Source organism: Grus americana, chromosome 2, assembly GCF_028858705.1.
Source record: "Grus americana isolate bGruAme1 chromosome 2, bGruAme1.mat, whole genome shotgun sequence".
Classification (NCBI taxonomy): Eukaryota; Metazoa; Chordata; class Aves; order Gruiformes; family Gruidae; genus Grus; species Grus americana.
Genome location: NC_072853.1, coordinates 114751850 through 114766736, shown reverse-complemented (window position 1 = coordinate 114766736; position 14887 = coordinate 114751850). Strand labels below are relative to the sequence as shown.

Sequence of the window (14887 nt, the reverse complement as noted above, 5' to 3'; positions counted from 1 at the left end):
ACCTGGACTCAGCGCACCTCACAAGAACATATTTTTACCATGAGCTGAAAGAAGGAGAGTTCAAGAGCAGAAACAGAGGCAACAGGGCCCTGGGGTGGGACAGCACGCACACGTGCTTGTCCACATTCCCGTAGGCAGGGCCTGGCCTCGCTGAGGCTGATGCACTCCTCAACAGCTGGAAATGGGAACAATATCTTACAGTGTGCTGCCCCACGCAGACACCAGGCAGAGGTTGGACTGTAACAGCCACAGTCCAGCCTGCACCGAGGGCAGCGCTTCGCTACCCTGCCCAAAGAGCTGCTCCGGCATCTTACCCTTTAAGACTGGTGTGTCTCCTCCCACCATGCACACACTTACGGTCTTCTGACAGGTTTTGATTAATAAATTATTTTTAATTGCTTTGCCCCTCTCAGTCTGGTTGCAATGAGCACATGAGCAAGGAGGGACAGACAGGCTCCCAGCCTCCTTACCTGCTCTTCTCTTCCCTCCCTAAACCTAGGTGGGAGGCAAAGACAGACCTGTCCTTCCTTCTGCTGCATATCCTCTACGGGGTCCTATAGTGTGAATAGGCCCCTTATTTGCACAAAGTAATCTACAAATGTGTAAAGAAGGTGTAAGATACTATCATCTGGATGGAATCATCTTGCACCCACCTTCCCAACACAGAGTTCATCTGAAACATCTCAAGGGCAAAGGGGAATGATACCACACCTGGCTGCATTTGGCTCCTTCCACCTGCACTCAGCAGGCAGCCTTGGCTCCTTTACTAGCAAATATGCACCTTCACCCATACCCCGGTCCTATCCTAGCCCTGTTACAACTGCTTCCTGGGCAAGTCTTGTGAATAAAGCAAGGCAATGCATCTACTGCAGTCAGAGTAGAAAACAGATGCCCTAAAAGTGGAAAGTCTGCGTGTTCCTGCTTTGTGTTCCAAACTTTTCATTACAAGTTTTACTTTATGTTTAACGTTACTCTATTGGAGTGACATCTTCCTGGGCATAGAAGACAGTCTCATGGTCCTGCACAGAGTTTCTTTTTCAATTATTTGGGCAGTAGGCTGCTCTCTCCAGGCATTCTTATCAGATTAGTCTGATTTTGATTTTTTCTAAAGCATATTTAAAACTTCTTAGGAAACACTTAAGTATTTGAAAGCCTGATTGTGTTGTCACCCTCCACCCAAAAGTTTTGCTACTAATAATTGCACGGATGCAGAAATCCCACAGAATTGTCTCAGAGCAGTTTCCTCTCACAGACAGTACGCTTCTGGGGGCTAGTTCAAAACCCAAACTGGGCTTTGGACTGATTTCCACTACCTCCCATAAACTCGTAAAAAAAAAAAAAAAATTTTCAACAGTTAAACTTCGGTCTATGGAAAAAAAACCACAAGATACTTTCACACAGGTTCTAGTCAGAAAGTTTTTGTCTTTGGAGATAAATAAGAAATACAAAGTCTTCCTTAATTATTTCCTTGAAGTACAAACTAACCCTTGTACATGCCAACCCTTTGTAGTGGGACAAAAAGTCCCGATACCAGTTCCCACTCTGCTGGCTTGTATTATCTGCTTGTGAACTGTCCCAGCAGTTAAAGTTAGTTGAAGTAGTTGTCTCTAAAGCACCTTCCTCCCCATAACCCCATCCATGCATTCCAGCCTCAGTGCGGTCGCACCCCAACTTTCCCCATAACCCCATCCATGCATTCCAGCCTCAGTGTGGTTGCACCCCAACTTTTCCCACATTGGACCATCCCCAGCCCACTCCCCGCAAAGCGAGGACCCCGGGCTTTCCTGCTAGTCCCCACGGGTGACACGGGCGATTTGCCTTGCTGGTGGTGGCTGCTGGGGGCGGGGGGGGAAGAAAAAAAAAAGAAAAAAGAGCAAAGCAAGAAGCCACCCAGGCGGGAGGGAAGTGCGTGGATGAAGTACTTACGAAGCGGTGCGAGGCGGTGGGGAGGGCGCGATCCGGCGCCGGGGCTCGCTGGAGCGGGACCGTTCTGGGCTGGGGCTGCAGCTGATGCTCCCGCCCGCCTTATCTAGGGAGCAGCGGGAGCCGTCGCTATGGCAACGCGGCGCTCAGGCGTCCTCCGGGGGGCTGGGGAACAGCATCAGCGCTCCCCGGCCCCGCCAGCGGGTTTTAACCGTGTTTCCTTCCTCTTCGGCGAGTTGCTGAGGCCGAAGGAAAGGGAACAGGACGGGGGAGACCGGCAGCGCCTCAAGGCGAAGGCATCTTTCCTGCCAGAAGACCGAGAGCCGCAGACGCTGCTGCTCTCAGAGAAGCAGGGGAGGATGAGAAAGCTTCGGCAAAGAGAGCCGAAAGGCGAGCTGCAGCCGCCGCGTCAAGAGGCGCAAGGAAAAAGGCAAGGGGAGGGAGCGAGGCTGATGCTGTCTGGGACCCAAGGGAGAGCTGAGGATAAAAGTGGAGCGAGGAGGCAGGGCACGTGTCTAGGAGCAGCACCATAAGCACTAAAAGTGATGGATATCTTCTCCAGAACTGAGGTTCAGCAATGACTGCGGTGTTTGTGTATGTACCTGGCCACAACTAGTTATACAAACGTGGTATTTATGGGGCCAGGCAGGGAGTCTTCTGTGGCTGCCAGTTGTTTGCCAGTGGAGACCAGTCTCTCCTATTTTAGCCCATGCCTTTGGATGGAGCTGTTATTTTAACTGAGGGAAAAATATACAAACATGCCTGATGTTGGAAAAGCTCTGGGAGAAACACTCTACTCAGTGGTGGGATTGTGAACTAGCCCTCTCTTAGTATTCATTTGCAACAAAAATGCCTTTGTCTATGTCCTTTTATTAAAACATCTTTAAAAACTGTGACTGCTCACAGTTGTGGTTATCTCCTCCTTCTCTTTTCCCCATCTCAGCGACTGCAATTCAACAGCACCAGCATGCACTGCATACTTTAAATTAGTCACGGTTTCTTTCATAAATAATATATTGTACAGAAGGCCCAAAGGGGCAAAGTGCTAATTTCCAGCTCTGTGAACTGTGCGGCACCCTCAGATTCTGTATGTTTCAGGTGCGGTTCTGCAGAGTGCTGAGGACATTAAAATGCTCTAAAGGCACCACCTGGAAGCACTGTGAGCTTTCCCCATCGATGTCTGGGAGAGACAAGCACATTCATTACCTCGCAGAGTATAAGTCATGCCTGTTTAGGTGTCTCAGAGACCCATTTTTAAAAGCGAGCTCATAAATGCTTAAATCGCTCCTTAAAAAATGGAGCATAGGCTCCTAAGTAAAGTGCACTAAGGATTTTTTGGCAAGATTAAGATTTCTATGAGAAATTCTAAGAAATTAAGAGAAGAAAAAAAACCCCCAAAAAACCTCCTCCAAACCATACAACCCCCAAACTCCTCATAAAAGAATTGTCTTTTATGAATTGCCCATTTCTATATAACTTTGATTTTCCTTTCAACATTGTCAAGACCTCTCTGTTGCAGTGAATTTTAAATAAAAACACTCTTTATTTTTACACTGAAATGTCTTTTACTTAGAAACACAAGTTCATATTTTCTTATGAACTCAGAAAAATCAGAATGACGCCAGTGAAAAATGGGCTCACGAAACAAAACACTCAAATTAGAAATTTATTTTGAAACTCAGCTGAAGATTACCTTTTTATGTTTTCATTGTCCTGATTGAAAAAGTCAGTCAGTCATTTATAGCACTGGAAAAATTCCCCAAGGAGAAGAAAATTTCCTGTTCTAGCCACCAGATACCATGGATGCTTTGGGAATATTACAGGATAGCTTTAATCATGAGGAAAGTGGCCTATCACACTCAGCAAGATCACCCATCCAACCCTAGTCACCTCTTACATTTGTCAGGTGCCACGATGCCACGAAGCGTTTTACTGCAGCAGCAGATTTATCCCAGTTTTTCCAGAGGGGCTGTCACATTACCAGTGTGATGGAGGATTAACTCCCAAATCTGATCTTTTAAATGTTTACAGTTATTGTCCTGACTGTAAGAGGGTTGGGACTGCTTCCAGCTTTCTAATCCTTCCTGCTCAGTTATTTCACAAACACAGCCTGGAAAATAGTCTGAGTCTCTAATAAATCTGTGCTTTAACCCTCCTCCCTCGTACACAAGTATTCCCATCAGCGCTAGGGGAACTACTCATGTAATTAAAGATAAGCACATGTCTAAAAGTTTCCAGGCTAGTACTTTAGAAGACAGGCGACGCAGCTTTGACAGATGGGAAAGTAGAAACCAGATTCATACGCAAACACATATACTCATATATAGACGCACACACACATATGTACATATATGCATATATATGTATACATAACTATTACCTACCTACGCATTTGTTATTTTTATATTTGCTTCTGGCTTGGTTTGTAACTTAAGGGTCACATTTTCAAATGTCCAAGGGGAGATATTTGGTCTTCCTTTGATACTTTTTTCGTCAGAACTTCCCTTTTCTATACCGAAACGTTGGCTTACTGAAGATTTTCAGCATGGCCTAAAAGCGTGATTTCTTGAAAGATGCATGGTGCCCCTTGATGTTATGCTTTCTGGTCAACAGTGGGTCTACAGTTGGTTTTGCAATGCAAGCACAGCTGGCTTTTCAACACTGTGGTAACTAGTAAAGATTATTTCCCAGCTGCAATTTTGCTTGCAGTGAACTCTTTGAATCTGTTCAAACTGAAGACCAAACTCAGGTCTCACTCATGGCAGTACCAGTCCAGTATGAACCAGTTAAAACACTGCATTTATAGAAGGGGAAGCCAGATAAAGCTCTGTTCCTTACAGATTACCGGTGCCATGCTCATTCTGGCATAAGTGAGTTTGGGCCAGCTCATATGTGATAAATGAAACAGGACTAGCGTGACGGTTGTGGAGGGTTGGTTTTTGAGGAAGTCCTGGTAGAACAACACTGTTGTTATGCCTTGATTCATAATACATGGAGGGGAAGTTTGTTTTTTTAGAAGTCTTAAATTAAATAAAAATCCCAAAATTGGGATGGGAGGGGAATTACTCCAAGTAGATCACTCAGCTTGGCCGAACACAGAGGCTAGCAAACCTCAGGCTCCATGGGACATTTAAAATGCTTGTGCTTTCTCCTTTTCTGCTCTCCTCTGTACCATCATTAAAATAGTTCTACTGTGATGGATTTCTATGCTGGTCCTCTTTAAAAAACACTGTCTTTTAAATAAACATTATGGTCTGGAAAAAATGGCAAATATGCAAAGGAGGCAGCCTACGAGGCACGGGTGTGGAGCAGAGCAGCTGATGCTGCCTGCAGAGGCAAGGATGAGTCTGCTGGGAAGGAGGTGAGACTGTGCTGCATAGGAGAGAAACAAGATGCCAGAGACCATCAGGTGAGTCCTATCACAGTACGTTCACATGTAAAACCGTCCCAGGGGGGTTTTAAGGAGAATTAAGGAATTGTATCTTGTAAGGACCAATTTATTCATTTGGTCACTTTATAAATGTTGTCATAGGTATAAAACAGACTATGGTTGATTAAATAAGTTACTTGGCAGCCAGAGCAGTTCGATCAACAGATCAATGTGCAGTGTTGTTTTTTTTATCAAACAGATTGCTTGATGTACTGTCAAAACTTGTCCTCGGTGGTTTCTCTTTAAGTTGTGGAGGTTAAAAGTGCAATAGATTGAAACCTGCACTCAGTGTGCCTAACTTTTCACACAAATGATCATAAACATTTACATTTTCCCTTATAAATAAAAAAATATGGGTATAGGGGCGTAAGTTGCATTTATCACAGACCCAAACATATAGATAGCTCATGCGTTTTAAACAGAAGGCTTACTTGAGGAAAATCACGGCCATGTCCTGAAAGGCAGCACGTTTGTCCCAGGTCCATGAGGGAAACCATCTGTGTTTGTTGTACTGCTGAGTGAAACCTTTGAGGCTGGAGCAGTCTCTGAGGCCCAGAGGAGTCTGGGATTTCTCTCTACCCTGACAGATGGCTCTCATGCAAACGTCTGTCCTGCTGCCCCTGCAAAGGTTTAGGGGGGTTACGAAGGAGACCTAAAAGGCTGGAAGAAAATAACCCCATTTAGAGTGGCAAAGGGAGTGTCTCTGTCAAGAGTCAGTGTCATGCCAAGGCTCGTTGTGCAAAGCCAAGGGAAAAAAACCTATCAATCACACTAAATTGACATGAAAATGATTCTAGATTAACCTGTGCTTTTACATTTAGATAGTTAATTTAACATTTTCTCATATATCTAGTCTATAACCAAGTCTTCCTGCTTGCTTCAGGAGGAGTAAGCCAGGAGAAAACAAGGAAAGAATATGTGGCTTTATATAACAGAGTGAAGTTTTCAAGTTTGATGCTCCTACAGACTCTGTTTCATGGTTTTGATTGATCCTTACGTCAGGGGGCTTTGAGGGGTTACTTTTAGGGAAAGACAGATGTAAAAATCCAGCAAATGGCAGATGGTAGTGGAAAACTATATGCCAGGGGGACTTGGGACAAAGCAGCAGCAGATGACCTCTGGCCCATGTAACCTGTGCTTCTCCTTAAATGAATCACTTTTATGCAGCATGGAGCAAGGTGGGAGCTGGGGTGGGGTGAAAGCTGCCCTCCCCCTGTGAGAGAAGTTTCTCTCCTTCCCTTTCCAGGGGCATTAGATCTGCCATGTTGCTCCTTTTCCTGGAGCACCCACGGCCATTCCTCACCCTACCCTCTAATGTCTGATGTTAATTAGGTGCAGATATCAGTGTCTTCCCCGTGCATTGACACACAGGGTCTTTCTGCTAAAACGCTATAGACTTAACAAGTTTACAGCATTTCTAACTATGCATCCGAGCATTATATTTTTAAATATCATCATCACAGCCCTTCTGCACTCATAGCTTAAAATATTAAACAGCTTCTAAAACACCGCTGTGTTTGTTCTCCTTTCTAACCCCCTCCACGCTGGCTGCCTTGTTTTACTAGACTGCAAACCTGGGAAGAAAATATGTTTTCTGTCTGGAAATTACATGCATGGTTGTGACAAATGCCAGTGCCTACCACATGTGCTTATCTCTCAGCCTAGAGACGAGACGCAGGCTCATTAGCAAACTCAGGATCTCCCTGTCTGTGCCTCCCAGCAGGATGGCAAAGAGATGTAGACATCTGAGGCAATGCCTGTGAACTTTCCTGTCAAAGGATACTTCAGCATGTGTTATCCAGTAAACACTTTATTAAAAGAGGAATAAACTAGGCTAGATTGAAACCAGACCACACGTCTCTCAACCTAGGGTATGAAACAAAGCAGCAAGGAGCTGAGTGATCTGCGCGGGAGGGTTTTCAAAGAAATCAGGGAAGGTAAATACTGCCTCCTCTCAACTTCCCTGGGAATTTCCAGTTTGCTGCAAGCACCTTGAAAAAGCCTACTCACTCTTTATTCTCTGTGTTACAGCAGCACCACAAGCTCTTTGCTAGTCACGGTGCTACGGTGCGACGAGAGCGCATCGCTGTGCTGACAAACTTCAGTTTGTGGCTGGCTCAGGTCTCAAGGGGGGACCTGGGCAGAGATGCTGACTTGTCCAGCGTTGCTCAGTCAGCGGCAAGCATTGAGCTGCATCTCTGGTATTTCTCAGCACCTCCCCTCTGCAGAAAGACATAAGAACATATCTTTCCATACCCTGAGGTTGTTTTTTTTTCTTTTGACTTCGCAAAGGAAAACTAATTTTCAGTACTTACAGTCCTGAAAAATTCAGTAGATGAGAAATGGTAATAGATTAATTGTTGCTGTCTAGAGAAGACAGAGGGTCAAAGTTCAAGAAAGCAGTCTTCAACATGCCAAGTCTTTGCCGCTGCATTCTGGGTGTCATCATTTACTAATGTCTAATGTAAATCCTTGCCTAGTCATCTGGCTGACCCAGTCAGAGCCATGATGGCCATCACGTGATGATGGCAGGCTGAGGACTGCAGTTTTCTTATCAGGATATGCTTTTGAAGAAAACAGTTGGGTTTGTGGTTTTTTTCATACCTACAGAATATATATGTGTGTGTGTGTGTATTGTGAGTATTATAATTTGTGACTGTTTTGGTGGTTTGTTGGTTTTTTGGGGGGTTTTTTTGAGAAAACATTTTTACTTCCACAATTAAGGAGCTATAATAGAGATGATAAAGAGATCATATTGTGCTGATCAATGAAGCAAATCAAAACATCTCCTAGTTCACTTATTTGAATGCCTCTGTCCTTAACAGCTTGCTCAAAAGATCTGTACAAGGCCTTTCTGTGCTGTGTTGTTGAGAGAAGGTGTCAGAACAAGAGCACTCTTGTCTTCTGCAGAGTACAAGGATTTTTTGCAACTGACTGACAGCTGCCTGGTTTGTGGCCCTGCCTCCTGAGGAGCATAGCTGTGCTGAGGGGAAATAAGAGGCTGTTGCATGCCATGGTGGATCCTGAGACATCCCAGATTGCCCAGAGGATAGCAGTGGTGCTGCACCAGCGGCAGCACTTGTGCAGGCCATTGTCTTCATCCCATATCCCTCAACTTTCAGATTGCCAATCCAGCCCATAGAGCAAAATGAAGGGAAGGAGGAAGAAAGTGTGCCAATAGTCCTTGCTTGGTTCCTATTGCTAAGCAAATTACTGCCTGCTATTCAGAGCAGGATGGTGTCCTCGGCCTGGGACATCTCTTCCATTACAAGTGATGGTACAAAGGAGATAGCACAAAATATTTCAAAGGGAGGAAAGAAAGGAGGGAGGAAAGAAAGAACGAACCATGCTGGATGAGATTTGTAGAAGCAGTTCTACTTCCATTGAAACCAAGTCTAAAATTCCCCTTAATTTCAGTGCCTGCATTTCAAACTTGCAATTCTAATACAAAAAATGTGTATTTAGTCATTAGCATTCTATCCATTCTTCCTACAACATCAATAGATTCGAGCCCGGCTGAAGGTTTGGCAGCAAGCTGCTGAACACTGAGCCCAGCATGGGTACATTACATTTCATTCATTCGAGACATATAAGCTTTGCTTCATGTGGGATTTGTGTAAATACTTGCACAGATTCCTTATCTGCAGAAGCTTGCTCCTAGCAAGTTGTTAAGCTCATTAATAGGGCAGAAGGAAGATTGTGCTCCTATAATTTCCAGTTCAATTATTATAGAGTGCACAAAATCCTAATTCTACTGCAGTCCAAGGCAAAACTCCCACTGGTTTAATGGGGCCAAGATGGCACAAAGTTAATTTCCCAACACAACATAAAAACTGGAAACTCTCCCAGAAGAGTGACTTCAATGGAGTCTGGACCTCAGGAGGTGAAACTCTCCATTGTCTCAGAAATGCAAATTTTATACCTTACCAGGAAGATGTTTCTAATGAGGCATCCATTAGAATAAGGAGCATTGCCACAATACACAGAAAATGTGCTTGATTAATCAAGTAACGCAATACAATTTCCATTATGCACATAGAGTTTTGACATCACCAGAATGAGCTGGACGACTCTTCTTCCTCTGAGGGCAATCACGCACATATTCACTCTCACCATGACTATTTAGGCCCACAAGGCATTGGAAAAACATCTTTTTTGAAGTAATATCACAGTGAAGAGAGACTACTTAGGTTATGTGAAGAGAACAATGCCAGAGTAATGTCATAGAGAGGAATGTTTGTGAAGCTGATATGCAGTCGTAGGTATCTATTTCAGTTATTTTATTAAAGACTGCTTCAATTCGAGCAGTGCCCAACCATCAAGTGCCTCTTTGCCTGTAGTTTAATTAAATCCCCATTCTTTGGTAGGTTTCCTACTTATCAGTGATGAAACATCAGAACAATAATTGCTAATATCAGGAAATTTTGCAGAGGCAGGTGAGAGCCGCATCTCTTTTAGAATGGTCCAGTGAGACCACAGAGGACTTATTTTTGTTCAGCAGGGCCAGGAAATTATTAACATAAAACATGACAGAAAAGGCTGATAGATGTTCCAGCAAGTAGGTTTTGAAAACAAGTTGAACTAAACCCTCTTTTCATTAGATAAACTCTCATCCACCAAAGGTATGACGTATGTTTAAACCAAACACCACAAGTTTCCAGCCGCAAGCAAACCTCTATGAGGATCTTGTGGAAGAGTAATACCATGGTGCCCACTTTCTACAGCCACTGTCACGAATGCTCCTATACATGTGGAAGTAGGACCAGAGACCTTGTGAATGCAGCAGCACGGGGCCCTGCTGAAGGTGCTCCAGTGATAGTAAACCTAGCCTTCCACTTAAACGTCCGCATATACTTATAACAAAAAAAAAAAAAAAAGCTGCAGGTACATACCTGTAAAGCTAAGAGAGGAGAAGAGCCTCCGAGCCTCCCTGCTCCCTCTGTTGCCCCTCCAAGTCACGCTCCTCAGGAATAATATTTTTATGGCTTCCTTGTTGGAGCAGCAGGGAGAGGAGATCATGGTGGTAGGAAGATGCAGGGAGGAAAACGTGGGCATAGTCCACTCTGTGTTCTGATTAATTTCTAATTGTTTATGTCAAGTGGAACAGCTCCATCCATCCAGACCCTGTGACACTCCCCATCCTGTCCCTGAAACATACCCAGACTTGATTCAGGAACAGCTGGAGATGGTGTGCATGGGATGGAGATTGAACCTGTTCCACTCACCTTCCCGGGGGCCCCCAGGGACAAAAAGAGAAGACTGCATCTCTGTCCTCTCCACACACTTTTTTTTTTTTTTTTTAAATTATTATTTTTAACGATCTCCCATAGACCTCAGAACTAGGCTTTGTGAATGCAAATACTAAGCAGGCAGGGCTGGCCACCAGTTTCTGAGCAGCAGGACTTGTTGCCCCTCCTCGGCCAGCACAGGCCTCGCTCCATTGGGTACAGGGAAACTCCTTCCTTAACCAGCACGGGGACACCTGGGAAATCAACACCACGAGGCAAGTTATCTGCTGTGGATCCTCTGTGCATCCAACATTTGCCTTTTGTGGGCCAGAGCATGGGGAGCTGCAAGGAGCTTTGTAAAAACAGCTGTGTGTGGGATTGCACAAAACAGACTGGAAGGTAGGTTCTTGCACTGACTTAGCTGTGTTGACTTCTGCTAGCAGTAGTAGAAAAACCCATCGAACTGATTTTAGGTGCAAAAGTCAAGAGCCTGCCTGTGCTTCTGCAGGAAGCACATCTATTGACTAAGAAGGTCAATGCTAATGGGAACTCTCTAAGAGCAGAAATTAATACTGAGGCCTTTGGAGAATTTTGCAAATCCATTTCTCCCCTTTCTAACTCTTTCTTATTCATATACACACAAAATTTACAGTAGTCTTGCATGGTAATTCAGCACTAGAAAGGTATTAGCCATCCCTTATTTTATATAAAAGGACTTAATTTTAGCCAGAAGGGGAATGGAGGATTATTTTTGCTAATTAGTTCTGAAAATGATTGACTTTGGACAAGTCATTCTCTCTTTTGGGAATCAATGGGCAGTGTGAAAGTGGTACTACATCATGCTTCTTGGGCCTCTACAGGATTCAGAAGGGCCCAGATAAGAAAATTCAGGTGGCTGCATCCATGTTATGGCTGGCCTGGTTATGGGCACCTCTTATTTATACCTCTGCAAGGTATAAATAACAATGTCATGATTGAAAACATCAGGGCTTCCTCCATCTCATAAAAGTGGGAAGAGGGAATAGTTTTGTGTAGTTATTGATTTCCAGCTGCTTAATTAGTGTTTACAATATCTCGCCTTGAAAATAGCCATGTGCATTTCATTCCCTATTTGCTTGTTTAATTTAATTTAATCAATTGTTACACACCTGTTTCCACTTACTTAAAACAAAACATTATCTGCAGCACAGCAAATATGAAGCAACATTAAAAGTAATTAATCTTTATCCTTGAAATGTTTCTTTTGGAGTGGTATAATTAAGAACCCAAGCTATAAAAACAATCAGATATCAAATTTATACCTTAAAACACCAATAGATACATAACCTTCTTTTGAGAAGTACAGGCAGATTTGAACATAGAGCACAGAAAGGAGAAGTAAGAAAACTATTTCATAGGAGATTGGAAAAAACCCCTTTTCTTTCACTGAAAGGTGATGCTCTATTAATGAATGCTGGGCTGAGACAGCTTCAAAGGATAGCAAGCAGGTATTTCTTAAGTCATACCAAAGAGAGATGGATAGGTTCCTCTTTCATTTTGCCATGGACCTTATGCCTAAGCACATATAATACTGTATGCCACTTACTTTCCTAATAAGATATAGAATGACACATCCAGCTAAGTTCCTAGACCTCCTGCTTATAGGGAAAATCTTGAATGAGGCTCAAAACCATAAGGCAATTAAAAAAATACCACACACACTTTTTTTTTTTTTTCATTTAATGATTTCTGAGCTCTTGCTGGTGCCAAGCATACCATCCAGAAGCCAGGCATAGCCAAGGCTCTGGCCCCAACCACCGTCTGCCTTCTGCTGCCCTGGGCTGTAGCACGGCTCTCCCACAACCCCCCCCAGAGGGGGATGGTGGGCTCATCCCAGGGCATCTTTAAAAACCAACTTACAGACTCTGCTTTCCCCTCTGGAAAGCATAACCACTAACAAACATTAAGCAGCAGCATTAGCCAGAGTTTCACATACATGCTGTTAGCTGATGAACTGAATCAGCAGCATGGGATTAGTGCCTGAGAAGTCCTATGCTTCACAGTCTCCAAGTGTCTCCAGATGTCTTAGACTTCTGGGGTTCCTACCTGTCTTCCTCTGAGACCTTTATCCTCCTTCCTTGTATGATCTAAAAGAGAGTGATTAATTTATTCCTCCAAAGGGCTTCAGTGACTATGACAGCAGTGTTACAGAGTTCGTATGAATACCCTGATGGATCATCATTTACCCCTGTGGAGCCAGAGAACAAAAGGAGGAAGTCCTAAGGACTCCAAATTAAGGTCAAGATTTAAGAAAAATATTAATTTTTTTTTCTTCCAAGTTTTCTTTCCTTATTTCTTTTTTCAGTATCTGGAAATCCCCAGCGAGTCTGACATAAGTCCCTAACTCATCTGGTTTCTGCAGAACAGAGTGCTGCCAGATGACGGCTCACGCTTCACTGACGATGTTCTGTCATCTATCGGTGCTAACTATGGATCAGTGTCTGTCTCAACAGCCTTTTTAATAGGTACTTTATTATTTTGACACATTTCCTTCCCTCTTGTTAATCTAGGGATTAGCAGTGACATGTCTAAATTCATGCTTAACTGTGTTAACATCATCCCTCTTGTATTGAATTTGCTGCGATCTCACACTGCTAGCTGCCTAGCAGAAGACCAACACATCCTCTTGCTTAAATATTCCCAATGAGACTCTCTGAGGTTGTCTTTGTGGACTCCAAATCTTTACCTGACAGGCTGGCTACAATTCAGAGCACAAAAAAGACTGAATCTGAGAGGATATGATATTAAAAAAAATAAATAAATCTACAGAGCTCTTATAGCAGAAGTAAAGAGTAAAAGAGTAAAGAAGGAGTAAAACTATGAACTAAGGGGAAAACAGTAACAGAAAGTGTCTGCACAATCATACAGAACATGGGGAGAATCATTTATCCATCTGCCAGTCCTAGCCAGGATCTGCAAATTTATTCTGCCCGGATGCTTTGTTAAAGTCCATCCCTGGCTTTTCTTCACCATAGATAGGTGTCTACTGTCCAGGAGCTGCATTAGGTGGGCAAGGAGCATCTGTGACCTTCCCTGCCTTCCTCATGGGTTCCCAGGAAAGACAGAACACCCTTTCCCAATAGCCGTTCTGCCACATAAGCACAGCCCCTCGCACAGAGACCCAGGCTTCCTGCTTTTCCTGTCTGCAGCCACCTGTACATCTGACTCTGCTTTTCTCCTCAGTCCTCTCTCTTTCACACCGTCCTTCTCTCTCTTCCTTCTGTCTTCATTCTAATCCCATATCGTTTGTCAGCCCAACATCTCCTCATTCTTCCAAGTATTTATTTTTTTGACTTTGATAAGGAGAAGAGACTGTATACTTTCCATAAGACTTCCAGTGATGACAGAGGAATATTTATAATTGAGTAAAGACTTGGATTTGGCAAGAGTTGAACTTTGAGAGAAGATGCAGAAGAGCAAAACAGAGCTTGAGGCAGAGCATTTGTTTGCAGGCTATGATGATTCTGCTCAAAATTCATAAGGACTCAGCTCTCCTCTAGGATATTTCTGATAGAAGAGGGCAACAGCTTCAGACTCAGCTCTTTCCAGTAAGATTGGAAAATAGCAGCAGAAATAAGTAGCTATAATAAAGATGACTTTGTAAATTGGACTGGGGGAGAAAATTCCCTGGAATTTCTAACAACTTCGGAAACAAATGTAGAAAGTTGAAAATCCAGAAACCTTTTGTTGGTATCCAGACAGATTTGGGCGGAAAAGATTAAGGGGATGGAGGAACCACCTGGAGAGAAAAGACTAAAGGGGCCGGGGCTCTTTGGCTTGGAGATGCTAGGCTCCTCAGGGTTACAGAATCGGGAAAGTGGTGGTGAAGGTGCATGCAGAATGCTTTTGCACCAAATCTTGCAGATTGGTAGAGTTAGAGGCCATTCATCAAAAGTAGTAGATCAGTTTAAAACTGATAAAACAGAAGAGTTCAGACAGCAAGTAGCAAATTTCTGGACTTTATTTCACAGGAAGTAGTGGGAGCTCATGGTAGGAGGGTATAAAAAGGATCAGACATCTTAATGGAGAAGGCAGCAGGCTAGTCCCTCATTAAACGGGATGTTGGATTAGATGATCTTAGAGGTCCTTCTTTACCTGTCTTTCTGTGATTTTTTGTAACATTAACAGATGCTAATGGAGACAGGCAGGAACACACATTCTAATGTCCCTTATCCAGTTGCTGTGGCTGCTGGGGACATATGAGGAGAGCAGCCTGCAAAAAAGTAGTCAGGCTCTCCCTGAAAAGCATTTCCTAGTTTCTCTGTCA

At 43.6% G+C, this 14887-nt stretch overlaps 1 protein-coding gene across 3 annotated transcripts in view; it reads right to left on the bottom strand.

The window, feature by feature from the left end:
• LOC129203736 (protein phosphatase 1 regulatory subunit 17-like) overlaps positions 1-14887 on the bottom strand; it is a 90789-nt gene that overhangs the window by 21405 nt on the left and 54497 nt on the right. The window contains exon 1 of one of the 3 annotated variants that reach the window (XM_054818606.1): positions 1927-2325. The exons of the other annotated variants lie outside the window; for them this stretch is intronic. The gene's annotated coding sequence lies outside the window, so the exon portion shown is untranslated. Of the gene's footprint in view, positions 1-1926; positions 2326-14887 lie in introns of those variants that run through there. 3 annotated transcript variants of the gene reach the window in all.